This window comes from Rhinolophus sinicus, linkage group LG05 (genome assembly GCF_036562045.2).
Source record: "Rhinolophus sinicus isolate RSC01 linkage group LG05, ASM3656204v1, whole genome shotgun sequence".
NCBI classification, from domain to species: domain Eukaryota; kingdom Metazoa; phylum Chordata; class Mammalia; order Chiroptera; family Rhinolophidae; genus Rhinolophus; species Rhinolophus sinicus.
Window position 1 is genome coordinate 142,886,333 of NC_133755.1, and position 24,481 is coordinate 142,910,813.

Here is a 24,481-nt window from a genome sequence, read left to right on the forward strand (position 1 = left end):
GCTGGAATTACTAAACATCACCTTCTTATATAGCTATCTTCTTTGCACTGTTTGCATAGTATATCCTTTTCCTTTTCTTTTCATCTATTTTGTGTTTTAATCTAAAGTGTATCTCTTATAAGCAACATGTAGGTGGATTATTTTTTTATTATTTTGTGAAATGTGCCAAATTCTGTCTTATGATTGGAGTGTTTAGTTCATTTAAATCTAATCACTGATAAAGTACTATTTTTATTTACCATTTTGCTGTTTGTTTTCTCTATACTCTATATTTTGTGTCTTTTTTCCTCTATTTCTCCATTACTTCTGTATTAGATATTTTCTGGTGTACTATTCTAATTCCTTAGCTATTTCTTTCACAGAATTTTTTGATAGCTGGTACAGCTATATATGAAAAACCAACAGCTAACATCATATTCAGGGGCAAAAATTAAAGCTTTTCCTCTAAGATGTGGTATGAAGCAAGGATGCTCACTCTCTCTACTTCTATTTAACATAGTACATATGATCCTAGCCAAAGCAATTAGACAAGAAAAGGAAATAAAAGGCATCCAACTCAGGAAAGAAAAAAACAAAACTATCTCTTTTCAGATGACATAATTTATGTAGAAAACGCTAAAGACTCAACAACAACAACAACAAAAACTGTTAGAACTAATAAGTAAATACATGAAGTTGCAGGACCAAGCCTCTGTCTTCACACAAAGATCTAAAATAGGTGGGCAGATATGTGTTCTTTCTGGAGGCTCTGAACGAAAATCTGTTTCCTTACACACATAGCTCAATAATGAGAAAGATAAATGGCTCAATTAATAAATGGACAAAAAAATTGAATAGATATGTTTCAAACATAAATATCCAAATGGCTAGTAAGCACATGAAAAGATGTTCAGCATCATTAATTATCAAAATCATTAAATCAAAATCTTAATAAGATACCACTTCATACTCACTAGGATGGTTATAAACAAAAAGACAGATAATATAATAGAAAAGTGTTGGAGAGGATATGGAATAACTGGAACAGTTGTACATTGCTGTTGGGAATGTAAAATCATGTAGCCACTTTGGAAAACAACTTGGCAGATCCTCAAAAGAATTATTATATGACCCAGGAATTCCATTCCTAGCTATCCACTGAAGAGAAATAAAAACATTGGTGTACACAAACACATGTGCAAAAATTTTTACAGCAGCATTATTAACAATAGCTGAACAGTGGTAACCTAATATCCATGAACTGATCAATGGATTAATAAAATGAATAAAATGGTATATTCATACAAGGGAATATTATTTAATAATAGAAAGAAAATATGGTACATTCTACAACGTGAATAACCCTTAAAATATTATTCTAATGAAAGAAACCAGTCACAGAGGTCCATATATTATATGATTCCATTTATATGAAATATAAATAGGCAAATCTATAGAGGCAGAAGGAAGATTGTTGATTGTCTAAGGTTTTGGAGCAGGTACAGAGAATGGGCAGTGACTGCTTACGGGCATACCTTTTATTTTTGGGGTGATGAAAATGTTCTAAAATTTATTGCAGTGATGGTTGCACAATTCTGTGAATATGCTAAAACCCACTAAATTGTATACCATAATATGTTGAATTTTATGGTATATAAATTATACTGAATAAGGTTGTTATAAAAAAGTAACAGAGCTGGCTATTTGAAACGCACCTCATAGAAAATGAGGTTATAATTATCTAAATGGAAATTGCACAACAAATTTTAAGGTTTACTTCACAATCATATAAATTTTCACTTTTTATTTTTATTGTCTATTAAAATTCAAGGAAAATAATTTTCTGATAGTCTATTAATCATCTCTTAATCTAATATTATTTCTAATTACACTTCCTATTTTTCAATTAATTTATAAAGGCAATTGCTTGTTGTTAGTGTTAGCATATTTATCAAATAAAAGTACATGAGAACACATTAAATTCAAATTTTTGATAAGCAACCAAAATTTTTGTTTGTAATTATGTTCTATGAAATATTTGGGACATACTTATACTCAAAACAATATTTTTTTTTGTTGATCTGAAATTCAATTTATCTGGGTAGTATATATTGTAGCTGAAATCCCTACCTATTATTGATATGAGCTTACAAACTGTAAAAAGTTCTGTATTGGCATGGAGCTTACTAAACCATTGTTCTACAAATAGTTTTAAGAGCTTTCCATTGTCATATTTTTTTGAGAAAGATAGAAATTTTAGATGTTTGTAAGAGAATTTTCAAATTCACAAAGGAAATACCATACTGTGAATTTTCAAATGTCTATTTCTACAATGATTAAAACGTATAAGAACATCATGGGAACAGAGTAAAGTTTTAAATGAAACTTATTCTTTACTCTTACATGGCCTGCACCAATGATAGAAAGTATAACTTCAACCCTACTTTCAGATCTTCTAGAGTGCTTTTTGAATACTATTTTGAATTTATTTTAAATAGAATGCAGATGGTTGGACATTTAATGAGTAGAACATTTTATAGACACATTATTCCATTATATACATCACCAGGGATCATACTTCTCATCCTGAAGCTTTTTAAAATCATTTGCTATAATTGCAAACATCTCATCTTTTCCTTTTTAGTTCATTGCATGCAATGATGCATATTGCTTTGATAATTAGTAGGATTATTTACCATGAAAGATATAAAAATTGCTATTCTTATTGTATCTTAGGGATATTGAGAAATTAGTATTATGGCAAGATTCACATTCACCTACTGAATCTATTAACCCTCTAGTTTTTACCTACTTATTGAATCGTTCAAAAATCAGAATCCAGACAACCTCCGTATTTCCCCAAAAATAAGACAGAGCAGGACTATCAGCTCTAATGCATCTTTTGGAGCAAAATTTAACATAAGACCCAGTCTTATTTTACTATAATATAAGACTGGGCATAATATAATATAACATAATACAGGGTCTCATATTAATTTTTGCTCCAAAAGACGCATTAGAGCTGATTGTCCAGCTAGGTCTTATTTTCAGGAAAACACGATTGTATTTGTCTAGACACGAGAAGCTGTTTGCACATTATTGGATTAATAATAAGATAATGCCTTTTTGCTATTTTCATTTTGGAATTCAATTTTTTTTAGGGGAATATAGGGAGAGACATATGGATTGATTTTCACGAAGTGTCTTGGATTTTTTTTACTCATTTTAAATCAGTGCAGTAAAAATAATTACAACTTTTCACAGCATTGTGGCATTGTTTAAACTGTTATTAGAGATTCATGATTCAATATGTACTCTTCTTTTGCTATTTCCATCTACATGAGTTAAACTGAATTTATCATAGGTTTCAGACAATGAAAGTTAACATTGAGATCGTCAAGTCTATGACATACCAAATGTGTTTGCCAGGTTTTTCTACCCAAATATTTTAAATACAGAAATTATTTATGAACAACTTCTATTAATTTGCTGAACTAGTATACAGAGAAATATCCTTTGGGGAGCACAAATTTAGCCCAACTTTTTATTCCATTCAAGATTGGCTATAATACAAACTATTTTATTTCTATCAGTAGTATCACCATTCTTGCATTTCCTTAAGGCAGAATTTTTATGTTATTGTAGATATTAAGGCAGAAAGACTAGATCTTACAATCAAACTCTGTCGATTGACTATATTTCCCAATTCCATAGACTCTATTTTTCAGAATACACACACACAAAAGGTATACAACAAAAGCATAATTTTTCTTTTAATAGGGGCAGAATAAGAATTGTCCTACTCAGTGCATGATGCTAATTCTAGGGATAAATTTACATAGTGTTAGTTTTTGAGACTACTTACCAATAGGATGAAGGCATATAGTATGTCATCAAGAAGCAACCAACGTAAAAGATAATCAATACAAATGAGCTGTATACTGGAGGGTATGTCAATTAATAAACTTGCACACATAATTATACGTATTTATTCAACACTGCCAAAGGCAGAGACTTTAGCTAATTAACAGAGAGGAATCACGTGAAGCATGACTTGATTTTGAAGTTTAGTTTCTATCACCACTTAGATCAGATGTTTGTTTTAGTCATAACTTTGCCAAGTTCACATTGATTATTAATTGATTTCCCATGTACTAGAATTTTGGACGAGCACCTCAGATCAAGGACAAGTTTACACATTTTCTTCATAGTGTTGCTTCCATTGTAGCTGGAGTTCGTTTTTGTTGTTGTTTTCCTGTAACTTACATTGGTCCCCTGATGTTGTTTTCTCAGGACCTGATCTCTTTATGTCTTGAAATGTCAAAACTATGACCAGATTCCAGACGATGATGATCTTACCAAACATGCCCTTTATGTCAAAATGAGGCTGCCTTCCAACCTTCCCTAAGTTACAATATTATAGCAGTCATTTGAGATTTTTTTTACTCAAAACAGTAAACCTGTCGTATACTACACATATTTCTTTTTCCCTAAAAATAAATAAATAAATACATACATAAATAATAATACAAGAGAGAGAAATTAGAAAACAAATAAAACAACAATAGAAAACCAACAAATTTGTTCTGTTAGCTCTTTGGATCCTTATTCTGTTACCAGTTTCTATTATGGTATAACAAATTACCCCAAAACTTAGTTGTTTAAAAGAACATTTATTATCTCATTCAATTTTAAGAGTTAGGAACCTGGGAGTGGTTTAGCTAGTTGGTTCTGGTTCAGAGTCATCCAGGAGGTTGTAGTCAGGATATTGGTGAGAGCTGTAGTCATCTGCAGGCTTGACTGGGGCTGGAGAGTATGCTTCAAAAAGGCTCACTCATGTGGTTGTTTGGTAGGGGTTTCTCTCTGAGTGGTTTTAACTGTCATGTCACAGAGCAACCCTATGGAGGGGCTCATGTGAAAAGGAATTGGGGTTTCCAGCCAACAACCGGCTCGCAAGGAGGAATCCACAATGTCTTTTTATGATGTAGTCTCAGAAGTGACATGCTATCACTTTTACTTTATTCTATTGGTTAGAATACATTCAGAGAGTCATTAAGGCTAGCTGAGTCACAGAGAGGAGAATTAGGCTCCACCTCTTGGTGAGAAGAGTATTAAAGAATTTGTGGGCACATTTCAAACCACTATATCGTCTAATATATGGAGTATTACAAGAGATTCCTGGGAGAGCTTTCTGACCCTAAGATTTTCTTTCTTTAAGTCCATTTGGTGGAGAACAACCAAATGATCTAAGAATTATCTTTCCATGGGCAGCCCGGTGGCTCAGGCAGTTGGAGCTCCATGCTCCTAACTCCGAAGACTGCCAGTTGGATTCCCACTTGAGCCAGTGGGCTCTCAACCACAAGGTTGCCGGTTGGACTCCTCGAGTCCCGCAAGGGATGGTGGGCTCCGCCCCCTGCAACTAAGATTGAACATGGCACCTTGAACTGAGCTGCCTCCTGGATGGCTCAGTTGGTTGGAGCGCGTCCTCTCAACCATAAGGTTGCCGGTTCGACTCCCGCAAGGGGTGGTGGGCTGTGCCCCCTGCAACTAACAACGGCAATTGGACCTGGAGCTGAGCTGTGACCTCCACAACTAAGACTGAAAGGACAACAACTTAAAGCTGAACGGCACCCTCCACAACTAAGATTGAAGGGACAACAACTTGACTTGGAAAAAAGTCCTGGAAGTACACACTGTTCCCCAATAAAGTCCTGTTCTCCTTCCCCAATAAAATGTTAAAAAAAAAACAACACAATAGAATTATCTTTCCTCATATTACTTCACTGCTCAAGAGCTTACAGAAGTTTCCTGAAGCTCCTGCAATACACTGAGACCCGTGCTAATTTCTAATTTTGCCCATACCTTCTTCTAAATTATAAAGACTAACATGTAGTATAAACTGCACCTTGGTATAAAATTTCATTTCACATTAAAACATTCTAGACTCCAGATACCACAAATTTCCATAATACACTATAAAAATCAGACTCTTTGCCTTGTATCTTAATATCATGCCCCTCACTGCTTTCCCTCTTACCTTCTGAAATCCTTCTATAGTTCCAGGCCTACCTCAAGGCTTATGTCCTCCATAAGACCCTTTTTACCATTCTCTCACCATTTCTCTTCTCTAAATCTGTATTGTCTTTACCATAAGTGACACATGTTCTAGCGCAGAACTTTTCTCAAATTGTTTCAGCTGTAGTTGTGTTGTTCCCTTCAATGGATCATAAGTTTCTCAAAGAGAGAAACCATTTCTTATTCTTTTTAGTTTCCATAGATCCTTACATAATTTGGAAAATATAGCAGATACTCAATAAATGTTTATTTCTTTTGAATATGAGATTGAAGAAAGCTTTTGACATAGTTTATGTAAAAAATTACCTAAAAATGTAGAAGAGAAAAATAAAAAATTCTATCTTTTTCTTGTATATGTAGTCTTTTTTTTTTTAAATATAAAAATTCAATGCCCATTCAAAAGTTATCTTATAGTTCCAGACTCAGTTCTAAAATTGGAAAATAATTCATGGTAGCAAAAACTCTATTTGCAGGCATGAAATTCACAATATTAGATTTTGTCTTGATTATGATTGAACCAAAATAACTTTTATGGTCTCACTTTTCTTAAAACTATGGTTATTAACATAAAGGAAACATAAGGAATATATTATTACTTCAATTTGCTCTGGGCACTTCAAAATGTCAAACAATTTAATGTTTTTAAAGGAGTAATTCTACATAGATTAGTTTTTCTTAGTTCAAAGTGAGTTCTGCTGTGAAAAATTTCTATTTCTCCAGAGTCGTTTTTAGAATGTCTCTAAAAGTACTGGTTGCTTGTAGTGTTATTTTTTAGGGAAAAAAAATTAAATACAGTATTTTGTATTTTCACTTGTTTCTTTTCAAATTGTTTAAATCTACTTCCTCTATATAAGTGGTAATTATAGAGTGAAACATTTTTTGACATAATTTTAATTAACAATTTTTATTTCGTAATAAAAAAAGTTAAACCATTTATGAGGTTTGATTGACATACAAAAAGTTATACATATTTAATGTATACAAGCAGATGAGTATTGAGATAAGTCTGTGAAATCATTACCAACCTCTTTCATTATTACTGTTATTATTATTATTATTATTATCTTGTGATAAGAGCACTTATAAGATCTGATAAAACATTTCAAATGTAAACAAAAATGATGAAAAGAGTATAGTGAACTTCCATTTAGCTGTCACCTAACTTTAACAACTATCAACATTTTATTAAACTTGTTTCATCCTCACATCTTCTCCACTCAATGAAGACATTATGAAGATTATTCTCACAATAGATGTCTACTGTTGCCCCAAAAGATTTGCTAAGCTTTGGAATCTTCTCTCTCCTATGTGTATATGAAATGAAATGTGAGAACTGATAGCATCAGGCCTTTACTTCCATATATTCATACGAGGATATCAAATCCTGGAGAAGTTCAATTTCTAACTTCTCCATGGTCAAGTAACTAGTTTGTAAAGTTGGAAGGACAAATTAGATTTCCTGCTCCATTATTTTTTGCTTCCTATTTGCACTGGTCAGGAGTTTTAGAAAAGGTCACCAGCAGAATGTGGCTTTGGAAATAAACAGAAGAGACATAGTAGGATCGCTTTACTACTGTTGCCTATGCTGCCCATTCTAGCTATCCTTCCATCAATAGCTTAAAAAATTAAGACAATTACATGTTTTCTTTTTCTCCTCAATGTTTGTGGCCTGTTTGCTGTTTTTGGTAATATTTCTCTAAAGGACTCTATTGGGTATTTTTTATACAATTATATCATTTCCAAATAATCATAATTATGTATGTCTATATTAAAGTTTTATATATTTATTGTTTTTCCTCAATTCTCAGTCCATCAACTAGCATCTCTAGAGTAATACTATATAAGACAATGTCTTTTTTTCCTAATTTTATTGTTTGATCCTTAAAAGTGATGCTAGATTTATACATATATAATATATGATATATGATGTGGCATATATTATATATCATTTATAATATATATTTTAATTATATCTATTCTTCATATTTTATTAGAAGTTTTCATCCGAAATAAACATGAAACCTTTATTAACCACTTTTCCAACATCCATGGACATGATTATATGATTTAGTACTTAAATTTAGTAAATTGTATTTCTAGACTATTATGGCATTCTCGGTATATGATCTCTTTTCATTGCGTATTTTAATTTACTGCTTTGATGAAATAGTTTTCCTAATGTTTATAATACTTACATTAGTATTTGTGTAAATAAGATTTATCTGTGGTTTTAAACAATTGCAGTTGTTAGATATTTTTTATTTATTTAACAAAATCTTAAATACCACTATGCACAAGGCACTGTTCTAAATGCTTTATAATTAATAATTTATTAGTACTCATGATAGGCTTACAAAGGAAATACTATTAGAATCCTCATTTTTGAAATATAAAATGGAGGCACAGAGAGGTTAAATAACATTAGTAAAGCTAGGTGAAGATGGGTTTCAAATCCAGGAACAAGTAAAACAAAAAAGAGATTTTCTTCTTTCTTTGCACAGGCATTTGAAAGACATAATATGTACAATTGCTTGATGTACATTTGGAGATAATAGTCCATTGAGAATTTTATTAAGGGAATGAGCATACTTACATTTTCACAGAAAAAGAAAAAAAAGAACTATTTTACTCAGATTTATTTTTTTTGTATACATAAAAAGAAAGTAACCCCATAATCATTTTAATTCCCTATATCTTTGGATCTGTCCACATTTTAACTTATACATATTGTTTTTCAGCTTTAATTTTTTATTTTTGAATAGGTAGCTAATGACTTACTTTGCATGAAATTTCTCTGCAAAGAATCAGCTCTTGGTTTATTACTTTGTTCTTCACTATTGGTAAATTCCTTACTTTTCAGCAGCAACATTTTCATTTTCCTTGGTTCCTTGGAGAAAGTCCAAAAGTCCTGATCCTTTTCCTAGCTACTTTTTTTTTCTTCTATTTTTTCTTTTTTTTGTAATCTGTGTCCTCACTTGAGGTCAGTTTTTTACAGCCTCCTCCATTGCTTTATCTCCTTCTGTGTTACAAATAACTCTGTTGTGCATGTAGTTAACTGCTGAAACACTCTTGGCTATGTTTCCCTAAAAATATATATCCTACCTCCTGAGAAATCCAAAGAGCCCTTGCATGTACCTTTAATGAACCACATATGTGTACACTAATTAATAAGAAATCAATAACAGCTACTTGGACAGTTATCACTGTCCCAATACATGCAGAGCATAGCTGATCAACACAGATTTAAGACAATTATCAGTTACACTTAAAAAAATAAAAACAACTAATATACATCCTAAAAATTATTAGTGTTTGTAAGTTTTAGGATGACCCTCAGATAAACTCTTATCCACAAAATCAGTCATGATGTTGTCCTAAGACTTTCTTTTGTTTGCTTGTGGTGTCCTTGTATTAACATGGTGATCTTCAATCATTAACATGGTGACTTCTGAAATGAATATTTAATCTTGAGAAAATTTTAACTTACAGTGATGTTTATCATTTATAATTGCTGCTAGCTGATATTTTTAGAGTTGGTGCTTACTTGTATGTGCCTGACATTCTTTAAGGAAGTTTGGTATATTCTATTCTTATCAAATAATTGCTTGAAATTTACCTTTCCCAAGTATTTACATTTCATCAGTAAAAGATAATAACACTTACTCAAGTCTAATAGTAAAAACACTGGTTCTCTAGTAAATGGTTTAATTGTCCTGAATTTGGTGTACAGCGTACTGATCTATTTTATGACAGTTATTCAAAGTGAAACAGAGCCTATATGTGTATATTTCCTGATTTCTTCTTCTTCTTCTTCTTCTTCTTCTTCTTCTTCTTCTTCTTCACCTCCTCCTCCTCCTTTTTTTAATTGTGGAATATTGGGGAACAGTGTGTTTTTTCAGGACCCATCAGCTCCAAGTCAAGTTGTTGTTTTTCAATCTAATTGTGGAGGGCACAGCTCACTGGCCCATGTGGGACTCGAACCGGTGACCTTGGTGTTATGAGTACTGTGTCAACCAGCCTTCCCCTATTTTTCCTGGTTTCTTACACACCACTATGATGTGACAGAAGCTGATGACTTGACAATTATTTTATTAATCAATAACTCTTTAATGCACTGTCATTGAGATGAGAAAATGTGATTTTTCTGGATATTTCCTTACGCAATAGAATTCTGTGTAACTCTCTTTTATTGTGAAGGATCTTAAGACAGCTCACATCCCATCCATAGCCAAATAAAATCTCAATCCTGGCTGGGGAATTTATTTTGAATTTCTTCTTCTACCATTTAGGAGTCTGTAAGTCTGCAATTCTCAAGGTTTAACTTGAAGGATGCTGGGGGAACAACTCAAGAACAGGATGTGGAAGTACATAGACTCTGTGAGTAATTCCTGTGGGGTCTAGCATATAAACTAAAAACTGAATGGCTTCAGTGTATTTGGATCTACATGCTATTGAATGAATAGATCCAACAATTTAAAAAATGTAGTTTGTTCAAATTAGAGCCTCCATTTTCTGCATATATCTCAAGTCTGATCTCAGAACAGTGGCAGTGTCTATAGATTCCCTCTGCATCCTCAGGTTATACCAAATTGTCAATCATAGAATCAAAGTGTTATTAAGCTTCTTTATTCAGATCACCAAAGGATAGAACCACTTACCCTTGGTTTCAAGAGTACAGATAGCTTCATTAAATTAATATAATGGTCATGGGCAACTGATTGAGACTATTAACTTTTACACAACTACCATTTACATAGATTAAATAAATTGATGTTTAAACAATAGCTTAACCATTTATAATTTGGAAAATCTTGATATACTGAGGTCTGACACTTAAATTCACGAATTCATCCTAGAAAAAGTTCTACATACCTCATTGCTGAATATCACTACAGTTACTTTCTAGGCATACCCCTTGGAAAGCTATGTACCGATGCCAACACCTAGCTCACCCTTCAAAGCAATTTTGGAACTTTTTTTCTGAACTGGCCATCAGAACTGGTGTCGTATTATCCTTGATGTCCTGAATGTCATCTAAATGTCTTCCTTTCAGTGTTTGCTTTATCTTCAGGTAAAGGAAGAGTCATTGAGGGCCAGCTCAGGTGAGTAGGGAGGGTGTTCCAATCCAGTTATTTGTTTACTGGCTAAAAACTCCCTCACAGACAGTGTTGTGTGAGCCGGTGCATTGTCGTGATGCAAGAGCCAAGAATGGTTGGTGACAAGTTCAGGTTTTCTAACTTTTTCACACAGCCTTTCAGCACTTCCAAATAGTAAACTTGGTTAACTGTTTGTCTACTTGGTACAAATTCATAATGAATAATCCCTCTGATGTCAAAAAAGGTTAGCAACATCATTGCAACAAGTTTGCGAACCTAAGTGTCAGACCTAGTACAGGTTCTCCTGCATAGGTGTAGCAGTTCAATGGCCAAACAGCAACTAGTTTGAGAAAGTAACTCAGATATTCACTTCTGAGAGGTTGACTAAATGTATACAGAGCCCCTTGCCCCCATAGTAAACATAATGATTATGTGAAACTTATGAATAAACAGAGAAATTAGAGAATATAAATTGACAGTAGCCTCCAGTTTCAGAATTAACTGTATCTAGCCTGTCTCAAACTGCTTTTTTAATTTAGGAGAATTTGGACTCATTGAGGCTTTAGCGTTCACAAACAGAAAAATAGTATATGCTCTGAATGAGTCAATGAGTTTATAGCCTAAGGTACCTGACTACCTGATTGCTCCATTTTGGACTCTGCATCTTAGCGTAAAAAAAGCAAATGTATACACACACACACACACACACACACACACACACACAGTCTGATGTTTGAAATAAAAGCTCTCTGCGTTTGTGATGTGGTCTGATCCACAGTCTCTGCCTCCATCAGTTGCTCTGTCTGACTCATTTTGTGTGAGACATCATCCAAGAGAGGCAGACAGCACTGAGCCTACTGTTAACCCCAACTCTGAGCATTAGACCCTAATTCTTGTAACCTGGAAACACTCACATAAAGAAAGGAGGATTTATACCTACTGACTGCTAGGGCCATAATTACAGAAAGTCAGTATACATTTATTTTATACCTATATTTATTTGTAATCTAAAATATTATTTCATTTGCCAAATATGCATACATGAAATTAGAGTACTTATTAATACTTTAAACAAAGTTTTCCATTTGAACTCTAATTGTTTATGAGCCTGGCTTTCGGTGAGTGTGATGATGCTTGTGTATATTTTTCACCACTCAGGAACCAGAATCTGGCAATGCTTGAGTCTTCTTTGTTGGTTGTTTTGGGTGATGAAGTGGTAATGATACTTGGCAACAGGTTTCATTTGTCCTAGTATAGGCTATATAATCTGGTATCAATGGTATTTATATAACACGCTTTCTTTCAGAGTTATTCTATTTAAGAGAGAAGTTATTGAGAGGTTGCGAGGAGGACACTGGGAACCTAAGCATGACTGGGGATCATTCACATCCCTCAAGGTGCAGGCAATCAGAGATTCCCTTCTTCTTAGAACATCTGAGTTGACTTTGGTAAGATATGCTTTTTGGAAGTTCTAAAAGGCAAGCTATCTTATTTCCACATGATGACATAGAAGTGCATTTTGTATCTCTCTCTCTCTCTCTCCCTCTCATTTATTTTCTCTAGAGGACATTATGTTTTAACTGACTTTTATAAAAAAAAAAATCAATAAATAGATTTCCTATATTAACCTAAAGTAAGCTGTTTATTTTAAAAGAACCTAATAACAGCAATAGAATAATATGGGCATTAAGTTAATGATCGATGATAGTAATACACCAATGTTTAAGAATACAGAACTATTTTAGTGAACTACAGAGAAGAAAATTATATAAACAACATTTTTTTCTGAATATGCAATTTTCAGAAGTAGGTAAATATTTATTCACCTTAGCAATGGCTGATTTTGATTTTATATAATATGGAAATTGCTGATTACTGAAAAACAGAGAGAGGGGGAGAATGAATTTTCTATCAATCATATTAAGCACCTGTTCAATTTTTTCCAGTGTTGAAATAAAATTAAGTCTGGCTTTTGTCAAAGAGCATGTTTGGGTGAGTGAATTAATGCCACTTACCTGAGTCACTCTGAGTGCAGTTCCCATGGCAGGACGAAGGAGGAAAGACTAAACAAAAGCTGCATAACATGCCACGCATCACATAAGAGGTCACATCTTTGCATTTGTAATTTGTTCCCAAGATATGATAGAAGCGTTTGCCGTTCAAAAAGTAATTTTTTTCTACTTACTTGGATGTTTTCTGATGCATTCATTATGCACAATGGTAATTTTTATGCTAATAATGTCTATTGTATTAGTTTTACAGGTAGAAATGAAGGCAGGATGGCAAAAAGGTCATGCATATTGGTGGGTTCTTGTCAAAGGAGAAGATAAACCCAAAATTTCTGGCTGCCACTCATATGATTAGAACAACACACGAAGCTTCCACGAACACATCCAGAAAGTCATTTTCAAGCCTGGCTGCCCTGCATTCATTACAGTCTAAACTTTGACAAGCACCTTTCAGCACATTCTTTCTTGAACATGGCAGACAGAGAAAGAAGGAGAAAATCTATTTTAGAATTGAAAATGTGCTCTCTTCTCTGGTACTTCTGTATGATATTTAGCTTTTGCAAACCCCATCTACTTGTTCAATGAGTTTCCAACACTTCCCTTGTCCTCACACTGCATGTTACCCCCATAGAATCTTGAAACAGTTTGTTTACAAATTGTGGATCTCCGTGTTGGGCAGAATTCAATCGTGCCAAAATGTGACACTAATTGGAATAAATTGATGGCAATTGTTTCTTGCTGAGTGACTATGAGCTTGGAAGCATAAAACACACTATCTTCACAATCTACTAGGGTAGCAGCTTCTTCTGAAGCTGCTGGTACAGGTGGACTCTCCCTGGTCCATCTGCTCTGGATGGAATATGTCGTGACTGCTCTTCCTCCAGCCCATCTTCCTGCCATTCATTGATACATAAAAATTCCCGCTAGCTGGTCACCTTCGCTGCATCATTTCTCCTTTCCTCTAATTTTTCTTAATTGATATATGCATACTACTTAAGAGTATTTAATTATATGTTCAAATTTTTAAAAAGTCCCAGAATCTATTCAAAATGAGTTCTTCCTGTTAAAAGAAAAATAAACTAGAATAACAAATTCTTTTCCCTCAGTTTTTAGGGTCGTACTTAGTACATCTCATTCCAGAAAATCATTTTACTTAAACTTTTTTGAACATTTAGTCTTAATTCTAAGAGACTGGGTGATAGTCTAATATTAATCCCTGGAACAGTCAGACAAAGCTGTAAAAGGCAGAATCACAACATGTATTTTATATATTTTATCATTGTATGTCTTACATATCTTATAATTCTTCTGCAATGATGAAAGGTAGGTCAACAAGTGTTCCAGGAATCAAAATATATTCATAATTAAAATTGGCCTATATTAACTGCTGTAACGTCCTCCTCCTTCTGGCCAAGTTGACTATATCTGTTGAACATTTCCCTTGATACATAGGTAAATTATTATTTGATTTGCAGATCTCCAAAAAATATAGGTTTTAATTAGCACCACATAGGTTGACTGCTCCCTCATAAATTATTTTACTACTCTTGTACCACAACTGTTCATCATGTTTTGTGTGTTCACTCATTATTTTATTTTTTACAAGCTCAGTTTATTAATCTTATACTGTTGTTCTATTCTCAGTGTAAAGAGACAATTGATTCCATCAGACCACAAACGATATCCAATTTATTCATGCTTTTGTAAGATCATTTATGCAATTCAGATTTACCTGAATACCTGTAACAAAATATTCTCAGTTTCCTTCTAGCTAGACACAAGCACTTCTCTTATGCTTATTAATTTTGTTATAAAAATATAATGGACTGTACTCCTCTTGTTACAACAATAAATATATTATTTTGTGCCCACTCTGTACTATTTGCACTATAAAACAGAAAAAAATAGCCCCCAGTGGGATAATTATTTAGCCAATAATACAAAATCCAAGAGCTGACTAGGTTGTCGATAATTTGGCAAGAAGCAGAGAGAAAATGTCAATGTTATCAGTTTCTTCTTTGACTAGAGAGCTTGGGAAGAGCTGAACTTGGCGACAAATCCAGATTATAAGAATAGAGAGTAAAACCTCTCTGGTAATGACTGCTTCAGTTTGAAAAGGGAACAGACTAAGAGAAATAGAATTAAAGTGGTAATTATGCATTCATTTATTCAGGCTTCATTTAGCCATGGGAGGATAGCTTCTGCTCTGAAGAGTTATAATACAGTTGGAAAGAATAACAGTAATAATAACATTGCAACATATAACAGTGACTTAAAATGTGAGATTTTTTTATCCCCTTAGATGGTCACTGACTGACTCCTGTGTGTCAAGCAGTATGTCCCATATGCTGTGCAACCAAGGCATATTCATGTAATTGAGAAAGCCTGTGATTAGTGTGGAATGCAATGCTGAGACAAGGTTCATGGGGGGAGCTACATTTGATCTAGAGCAGGACAAATAAGGGACGTTTAATAGGTGTAGTGGTAAGCAGTCGTCATGGGCACATCATGAAGAAAGACAAAACAGTGTGAAATGTGCCGGACTGAGTATGTCCTGGGCAGCCCCATGTGCTTGTACAGAAAAACAGGATGTAATTCTGGAATGACAGCTTAGCGGACTTTATTGTACTTGTCCCCGAATACCCATCCCTTCATCAAGGAACAGGACCTGATTTGGCCCTGAAGGAGGAAGAGTTGCTGAAGCTGAGAAGTCAAGAGGGTCTCTGGTAGGGGTAGAAGACACAGAGGATTGCAGGGAGAAAAGGAGGGGGGATTAGGAAGGTGTGGAGAGGGATTCAAGATGATAAAGAAGCTGCTGACCCCATCATATTAAGCCAACTAATGTACTGGAATTTTGGTGCTTAAATGAGGAAGGTACAAGGAAAATAAACATATAAGGATATAACATACTAAAAATTAGTATGTCAACCACAGAAGTTGTTAAGGGAAAACATTTTCTTTCTGACTCTGTGTGTCCCAGACAATGACACCAGTGGCGTTAAAGCCTCCTAAAGCCACCTGATCTTTCTTTACTGCTTCTAACTCTACAAGGCCTTCACAGTCCAAACGAGAATTCTGCACAGACCTTACATCTTCGGGGAAAACTGCTTGATGTCTTTGTCTCAGAGGAAATAAGAAATAAATAAGTAGTAACTGGACTCCATGCCTCCTGTTTAGAAAACATTCAGTGTGTCCTTTGAGCATATCTCCCTCCTAAGCACTCCTTCAAAGCTGAGTGACCAGCTCTTTGTCCCAGGCCGGAGATGGCCTGGTACGGAGTTAGCCCTGAGCACCAAAAGACTGTCATAAATCTCATCTTTTGATGCTTCTATTTCTTTATCTGGTAACTGCTAAATCATTATCATAAGGTAAATGTTGGTCTTGGAATCTCTACCTTCTCTGAGTATCACTAGGGGAATGTTAGACGTGTATGGGTATCTTTATTTTTTGTAGATATTAATCTAAGGCTTTGGTTCTCAACTGGGGAAAATTTTGTTCCCCAGGGGCTATTTGATAATGTCTGGAGACATTATCGATTGCCAGACTGGGTAAGTGCCTGATGGGTTGACACCAGGAACGCAGCAACTAAGCATCCTGCAATACACAGGACACCTCTCCACCCTACGCCACCCCCCGAAAAAAGGAGACTTATCTGCCTCCAAACGCTAATAGTCCTGAGGTTGGGAAACTCTGGTCTAAGGCTGGGCATAGGGCTGATTCCTTGGGACTAGAAGCTGGGAGGTCACATAGGGTCACACACTCAGAAAGGGCTTAGGGTTTCATGTCTGTGATTACTGTATCAAAATTCTTAATAATTGTACTTTTGGATTTGTGTTTTGTACATGAAGTCTCAGGGGACAATGGAACATGGTGGTGGGGACTTGGACTCTCAGCTTATGCAGGGCCCAGCTTCCCATTACTTGCCCCTGATCCTAAGACAGGTTCTCAGCCACCTGCTTACTGCCCCTGCCAACACGCTCCACCCCTGGAGGAGGCTGGGAGAAGGCCTGGAGAAGAGGGTGGTGATTGGTCACAGATTGGTGGTGGTGCTAACTCACCACCAGAGTCCTGTGCTCCTGTGAAGGGCTGCACTTACCTGCGTGTATTCTTATGGTGTAGACAGTGCAACTTCAAATGGCAAATTAAAAAACCAAGACAAGATGAAAGAGAGAGACATGGTAGAAAAAAGGGAAAAAAGCTTTTTTTCCCCCCCTGATGTTTGAACAAGGGCCCTCACATCCTTATTTGCACGGAGCCCAGCAAATTATGTAGCTACCCCTGGCTAAGCACATACTATTTTAACATTTTTGTTTGTTAAGTAAGTTCTCCTCAATGAAAGGGTTCACCGTTGGATCTGATGCTTTTATCGGAGATTCTAGATATTCCAAGCTTTGTTCTCTAAAACTGTCTTTGGGGATCTCTACCTGCTGTCTATTGACCTTTTAGAAGTATCTTATTCTGCTATACAAAATTGTTTTAATTCCGAGAAGGTGGGTGCAGATAGCACCCTCTCCTGAGGATGATTGACTTTTGAGTTACTTTGTTTTCCTTAAAGCAGAGCACTTTTTAAAAGAACGCTTCGTTCTCTTTGATTTCTAATTTTGAAGTTTAAGAGCATTGAAAATAAAAACCCACATTTCACAATAACTAAAATCTAGTATCTCAGTGTTAGTGCTTTTTCAGCTGATTGATCAGAGTGATAGTTAAAACCTAAAATTTGATATTGAAAATGTGTAACAGTGATAACTTAGTGATCTCTCTTGCCATTTTTCACGTGCATATTTGATTGGTTTTGCTGTCTTCTGGTTTATTTTCTTTTGTTTATTTTGCTACAAAACTTTGTTTTAGAAGTTAATGTAATTAACATATTGTTGATCTGGTTGAAAAAAATGAGTGAAGAAAAAGCATCATTTGAGATTGCTAAAAGTCACTTAAGATATTTTTTGCAAAGTGCTATAGAAAATGATTACTTTGCTTTTCATGAGAAACTTCCAGTTGTGGGAGGGGGAAAAAAATAATCTGTTATACACAGAATTGGGTTAATATATTTTCCTAAGCTAGATATATTAGTGGTAAAATTGATAATTGGAGCCTATTTCTATGGGACCTGTGTATTCCATGACAGCTTATCTTTGATATCCATGGATGCTTATCAAAATTTGTATGATATATGTCTGTATTATAAGGATTTTAAAGCCCCAAAACTATACATCTTTGTCTTTAAGCAGTTCTCTACACATCCAGTGAAGTGTTCAGATGTGGGTTAGAGAGACAGTGAGATATAAGCTCATGAAGTTTTGGTGAAAGCTCTAGAAGCTCATTAGCCTCTCTGACATGTTGCAGTTTAAGTCATTATCTGGCAAAGTAAAACTGAAGCCACTATATAAGTACCTTTTCCCCCAAGCCTCTATAAGTGCCTTTTTCCTAATTGAAGATTCAAACTCATTTAATGAATTGCTTGAATCTTATGGAAAAAAAAAATCTTCAAAAAGCTCTAGCTTGTCATAAAAATAACAGCAGATATCAAACTTCTATTCCAAATGGGTTACTGCTGCTACAATTAAATGCTCTTTATTATGAATGTTAAATTCATTGTGAGGAAATAAGAGTGATTGCTTCCCAGAATGAGAAAAGCTTTAAAAGATTTTGCATTTTTGAGGCAATGTTATATTATTATAACATTGGAAGTCAGAGTGGGGAGGAAGCCCTTTGTAGACGTTCGATGGAGATGTTAGAGGTGTAAAGTTAGATATTTGGTGCCAACTTCTGCCTACAGGTAAAATATGTCACCCATGTTTATTTTTAAGATGTTACTTTTCATAGTATGGCTGCTTGCCTGGTTAGGAAGATGGATGGGTGACCTGGAGTCATACACATTGATTAGGTGATAGCCTGTATTCTGAACAGTAGCTAGGGCTGTGGCCTGCAGAATTTTCCTATTGTTGGCAGTAGCTTTTGCCTTTGCAATGTGGACAAAGTAATGGTTTTCCACAAATTAAACCACTCTGTCTTCAGTTGTTCCAGGCCAGTAGGTTCTGTTGACCCTGGGCGCTTCCGTGCAATCAGCATCTGTGTAATGTAACATTTTAAGCTCTGTTTCTTTTCCCACTTTTCTTTCACTTGGGTGGGTCTAAAACTGCCTGTCTTTGGTTGGGCAGTGGATTCTCAGCCAAAAAGGGACTTGCTCTTTTTTAATAGAATGGATGAAAATCAATATCATTATTATTTATCTCATCAATATAATTATTTGGATATTGCTCTCTTCCAGTGCCTATACAAGAAAGACTATTTCAGGGAGAATCTCCTAACATGTATTTAATTTGGGTTTAGATGTTTAGTAAATGAGAATATTATTCAGTATTTTGGATGGCTCCTAGAAAATGATCTATAAGAAACTGTATAAGCATGGTTTTGGGATTCAGATAGCTTTACAAAGCAATAATCAAACGAGTATGGGAAAATAAAAATATTAGATAACTAGGTAATTTATGAAAGTTAGACATGATCAGGTCCGGTATTCTAATGATTCTTTAATCAGCTGATTAGTATATTCATATTTACTTCTAAATTATTACATTTTTAATGGCAACCTTTTATCTCCTTCCAAATTCTTCTAAATACTCCAGCTATAGTTTTCTTTTTTCAAACTTTTCTTTTCATCTGTAATGCCTGAATTATATTTCTTTGCCTATGTAAAGTCTTTAAGACCTTGGGCAAATGACCTTTTAAATGAAAATCTCAACAACAATTTCCATAAGGATTAATTGTTTGTAAGAATGTTAGTTTAAATATGCTATATTTTTGGTAAATATTTTAATTGTCTATATTATTTTGAAATTGTTTAAGGGGTTTTTGACATGGAAACTATTTTTAATTTTATATAATAATATCTTTCAAGTTTTACCATTGTGATATTGTTATCGATTTTACAAAATCTATGAAACCACAGGTCCAATAAATATATATATTTTTAAGATTTAAAACTTTTTGTTTTTATATTTATCTCTGTAGTATAATAGCCTAAAATTCATTTTAGTTTAATACGTGAAGATATAATCTGGTTTTTGCCTTTGTAATGTAAGAAGTAACACAAGTGTTGAATAACATTTTATTTTTCTTCTTGATAAAACTGTGAGGGAATGAAATATAACTAAGTAGGAGATGACTTAAAAGGAAACAAAAACTATGACCAAAGGACTAATGGTACACAATGAACCTATATAATTATTTAAACTAAAATAAATATATATATATATATGGGGGGAAGAGTGAAAGAAAAGACTTCAATGAAAGTATATTTCATAAATTATAAAAATACAGATTCAATTGGATATAATTAAAAAAATGGAACATGTCTTACATAAGGATCTTCTAAGTTAGAGATGTTATGCCTATCTGGACACTACAGAAGATACACAAATATTCCACAGCTCAAAGAAGAAAGAGTGTATAGACAATTTTGATAAAGGAGTTGAGGAACAATTGAAAAAGTTTACAAAAAGAATCAGGAGAAAGAAAATACTTCTGAAATGCAGTTTCACTTATATCAACATGTTCTTGGTTCAATTTCTTGAATTCCAGCGCTTGGAAGAAGATGTGCTCACGGATATGTTTGGCATCTTGTTGGTCCCTTGGTAGTTTACTGGTTACTCCAAGAATGTCACCACACTTCCTCACATAAAATTCCAGGTCTTCAGTATACTTATTGGTAATCTAAGCAAGCCGTGCCTTATCAGAGGACAATGTCTTATTTAAGTCAAACAGCTCCAGTGGAGGAGATGGCAATTCCCTGAAACAGGGAGGGAAAACCACTGGCTGAGGCTGGATGAGCTGGAGAGGTTCATGTTTCATGTTTAGCTATTCATGAGCCTTGATGACCTTGGGGAGGAAGGTAAACAGAGAGGTCAAAGAGGGTGGTAAAGTCCTATGGGTTCTCATTCCCCTCCTGAAGACACACCTGAAGCCATTCTGACAGGTGGGTGTTTCAGGCAGTATCATGTGTTCGGACATCTCTAGGTCCTCAGAATCAATCTAGTTTAGGTGGATGTCTTCTGCTATAAGCCACTCAAAAGCAACATCCATGATTTTGTTCATTTCTTCTTTATCTAAATGTCAGTCACTGAACATGTGACATAAGCCAAGAACTGCCAGCTTCACACCTTGGTTCTTCGAGTGATAGAACACCTGAATGGGTCTTTTGAGTGGGAAACAGACAGAGCCTGTGGACAGAACAGCCACTTCTGGTTTCATGACACTTGATGTGACACCAAAAGGATAGTCAAAGGTAAGAGCCTGTATGTTGTTTCTACTGCTCTCCTCATTAATGATTCCAGGCACAGCTTTCCCTGCAGCTCAGCTAATTTGCCTATTGAAGACTCCATTGGAAACTAGAGCTTCTTTGTGATAGAAATATTTATAATACATGTTTCTTACAACAGCATCATTATTAACCGTGATTCCATATTCTTCTAGGAGACAGTTAATATTGATGTCAAATCTGGATTTCCCACACTCTCCTAGCCTCACAAGGATATCTCCACCACTATCCAGGTATTTCTTCAAGACTTCAAACTCAGCTGCAGTAAATTTTTCCCTTGGTCCAGCTGCCATCCACAATTTCACCCCAATTAACTATTCAGATATGATTTTATCTTTTAAGCTCTGAATCTTCCAATTGTTCTGAAGTCTCTTCTAGATTTATAGACATTGTTGGTGGTAAATTCTTCCTTTTTGTATGTATTAAAAAGAATGGTGCTTGAAGCTCTTTCTTCATGGTTACCTGAGGCCCAGTGATCACCATCTTTACCTGACACCTCCCAGCATTCCCACAGCCAGGTACTCAAGGCCACTTAGCAAAGGCAGAGGTGAGTGGCGTGCTCTAAATAGGATTTTTGAATTTGTGTTTAACCAGGTTGAATCTTACTAATTTGCCATAACTGTATGTAAATATATGTATCAGAAATTTCATGGAGTTCAACCTTGAGATTGTGTCTTAGTTAATCTGTGTGTTCATTAACTTTGTCAAGCTTTTGAGTTGAGTTTGAGCTAGTTTTGAATACATGGGTTTTCCATGCCTTGCAACAATATTAATAGCAAAACAATTACTTACTACTACCTTTTTAGATTATAGAAATAATTCAGGGCCAGATGTCATCTTTGAAGGTAAATCTTTAAAAATGTTTTCTAAAATTTTACATGTTCATTGCTCTACAGTAATTTTCTATCATTTCTTGAGTCAATTTGGATTGTTTTTGTATTTTCTCTCATGCTTATCCATTTCATAGAGATTTTTTCAAAGTTTTTACATAGTTATGTATAGTAGTCTCATACTTTTGAAAATACTTACCATGTCTATTTATATAGTCATTTATACATTCTGAATATCATTTATTTGGTTTTCTCTCTATTTTGTTCATTGGATTTGCAAAATATTGGTATATTCTATGATTTTATAGAACCTGGTCTTGAATTTAATTATTGACAAAATTAATTTTAATTTATTGATTTCTGATTTTAGCTCCTAATTATTTCTGCTTTTATTTGTATTTGTTTTATTGTTTTTATCTAGTTTAAGTTAATGTTTGGTTGATTTATTTTTTGTTCTTCTCTACTAATTATAATATTTAAAACTAGAATTTGCTTTGGCTATATCCCATGGATAATGACGACTAGTGTTTTAAAAATTATTTTTTTTAAATAATCTTTGTAAATGTCAGTTTTGATTTCTTTATAGACCATGGAGTGGTTTAGGAGAATATATATCCCCTCACCATTAATCATTAAAAATATAAAGTTTTATCATCAACTTCTAGTTTTAATACATTTCATTCAAATAATGTGGCCTGCAAAATTGATTTTTTTGTGTGTTTATTGATGCTTTATGCTTTATGTATTATCTGACCACTGATTTTTAAAAATAAAATTAGCTATCAATGGACACTTACCAAGAAACTACATTTACTTTATATAGGAAACAAAACTTACAGTACAAATCTTTCAATTTAACTTGTTAAATATATCAGCATAGAAACCATGTCTTCACTTCTTTCCATCTATCACTCTGATAATGCTTTTTTGTTCATCTCTCTATCATCTTATACTATGGGAGTTCCTAGTAAACATTTAATGAACAAAAATACTATCTTCCCTACCTGAGTCTAAGAAGAAGGAGGGCAGAGCTCTCTGGGCCTCCCTTCAGACTTCCTGCTCTGGTACTTTATTTGCCATGTCTACTAAATGGCATGTGCAGTATCATGTGGAAAACAGTACTTCTCTAAGGGGCTTGAAATTGTCTCAGCTGTATTTTGGAAAAGAGAAATATTCATGAAATATGCACATGAAAACAAAAAAGAACAGGGTTGCCAATGTACATTTCAGGAAGAAAAAAAAAAAGGTTTCTATTAAACCTGTTTGTTTTTATACACTCCCGAACCTGGAAGTTTGAAACCTGGAGAAGTGTGGGTGAAGGGAAAGTTTAAGGGGTAATAACTCAGATCCTGTGGATTACCTGAATATTTCTCATGCTCACTGTCTTTTTCTCGTAACCTGGAAGGAATTTGTATTTTATTTTCTTTCTTGATGGGATCTTCCCAACTGTCATTTTTTCCTCTTCTTTGAAGGGTGAAATTTGCCCTTCTCTCCCTCCCAGTGGGAGTAGGCGGGGGAGCATGAGATTATTGAAAAGGTACAACAGCTAGTGAGTTACTAATAAAATACATCTCCATTACAGTAATTTTCAATTTTTAAGGTCAACCTATTGACAAGGTAAGGAAACCTTTACTATGATTACTGGACAGAATGTAAATGTTATTATCTTTGTGTAAAGACACAATTACAGTGGCTAGAGATGGATCTAAAGGAGACAGGGATGATGCAGGTTAATATCTGCTTTCATAAAGCTGGGTTCAAAAGATTCTTCCTGTGTTTAATGAGACAAGTAATGAAGATTTAAATGCGTCATTTTTGGGTGAACATGTCAGTAGAGAAATTAGGATAGTGTAATTTTGCTTGAAGAAGTCAAGAGATAACTTTTCATGTTAGTAGATCAAGAAACAGGGGTCAAATCATATTAAAGTAATGGATGATCATCAGAAAGTCTAAAAACAATTTTTTTGGTTTTTGTTTTTTCAAGTGGTTGTTTTTGGGAAGTAATGGAATAAGGTAGCAAATTGTTGATGTAAACTTAGTTTTTCTGTACAATAGTTTATTTTTGTTTTAGTAAAACAAAGTACAAAGACATGCTGCCCCTTTCATATTGTTTCTTCTTGTGTCTGACTCAGAATCTTAAAGGAAATCAAACAAATACAACAACATTAACAATAA

General features: G+C 34.3%; 1 pseudogene; it reads right to left on the reverse strand.

Annotated features, from left to right (window-relative positions):
* Positions 1-20,590: 20,590 nt before the first annotated feature.
* Positions 20,591-21,959, reverse strand: LOC109453285 (intraflagellar transport protein 52 homolog; annotated as a pseudogene).
* Between the last annotated feature and the right edge of the window lie 2,522 nt (positions 21,960-24,481).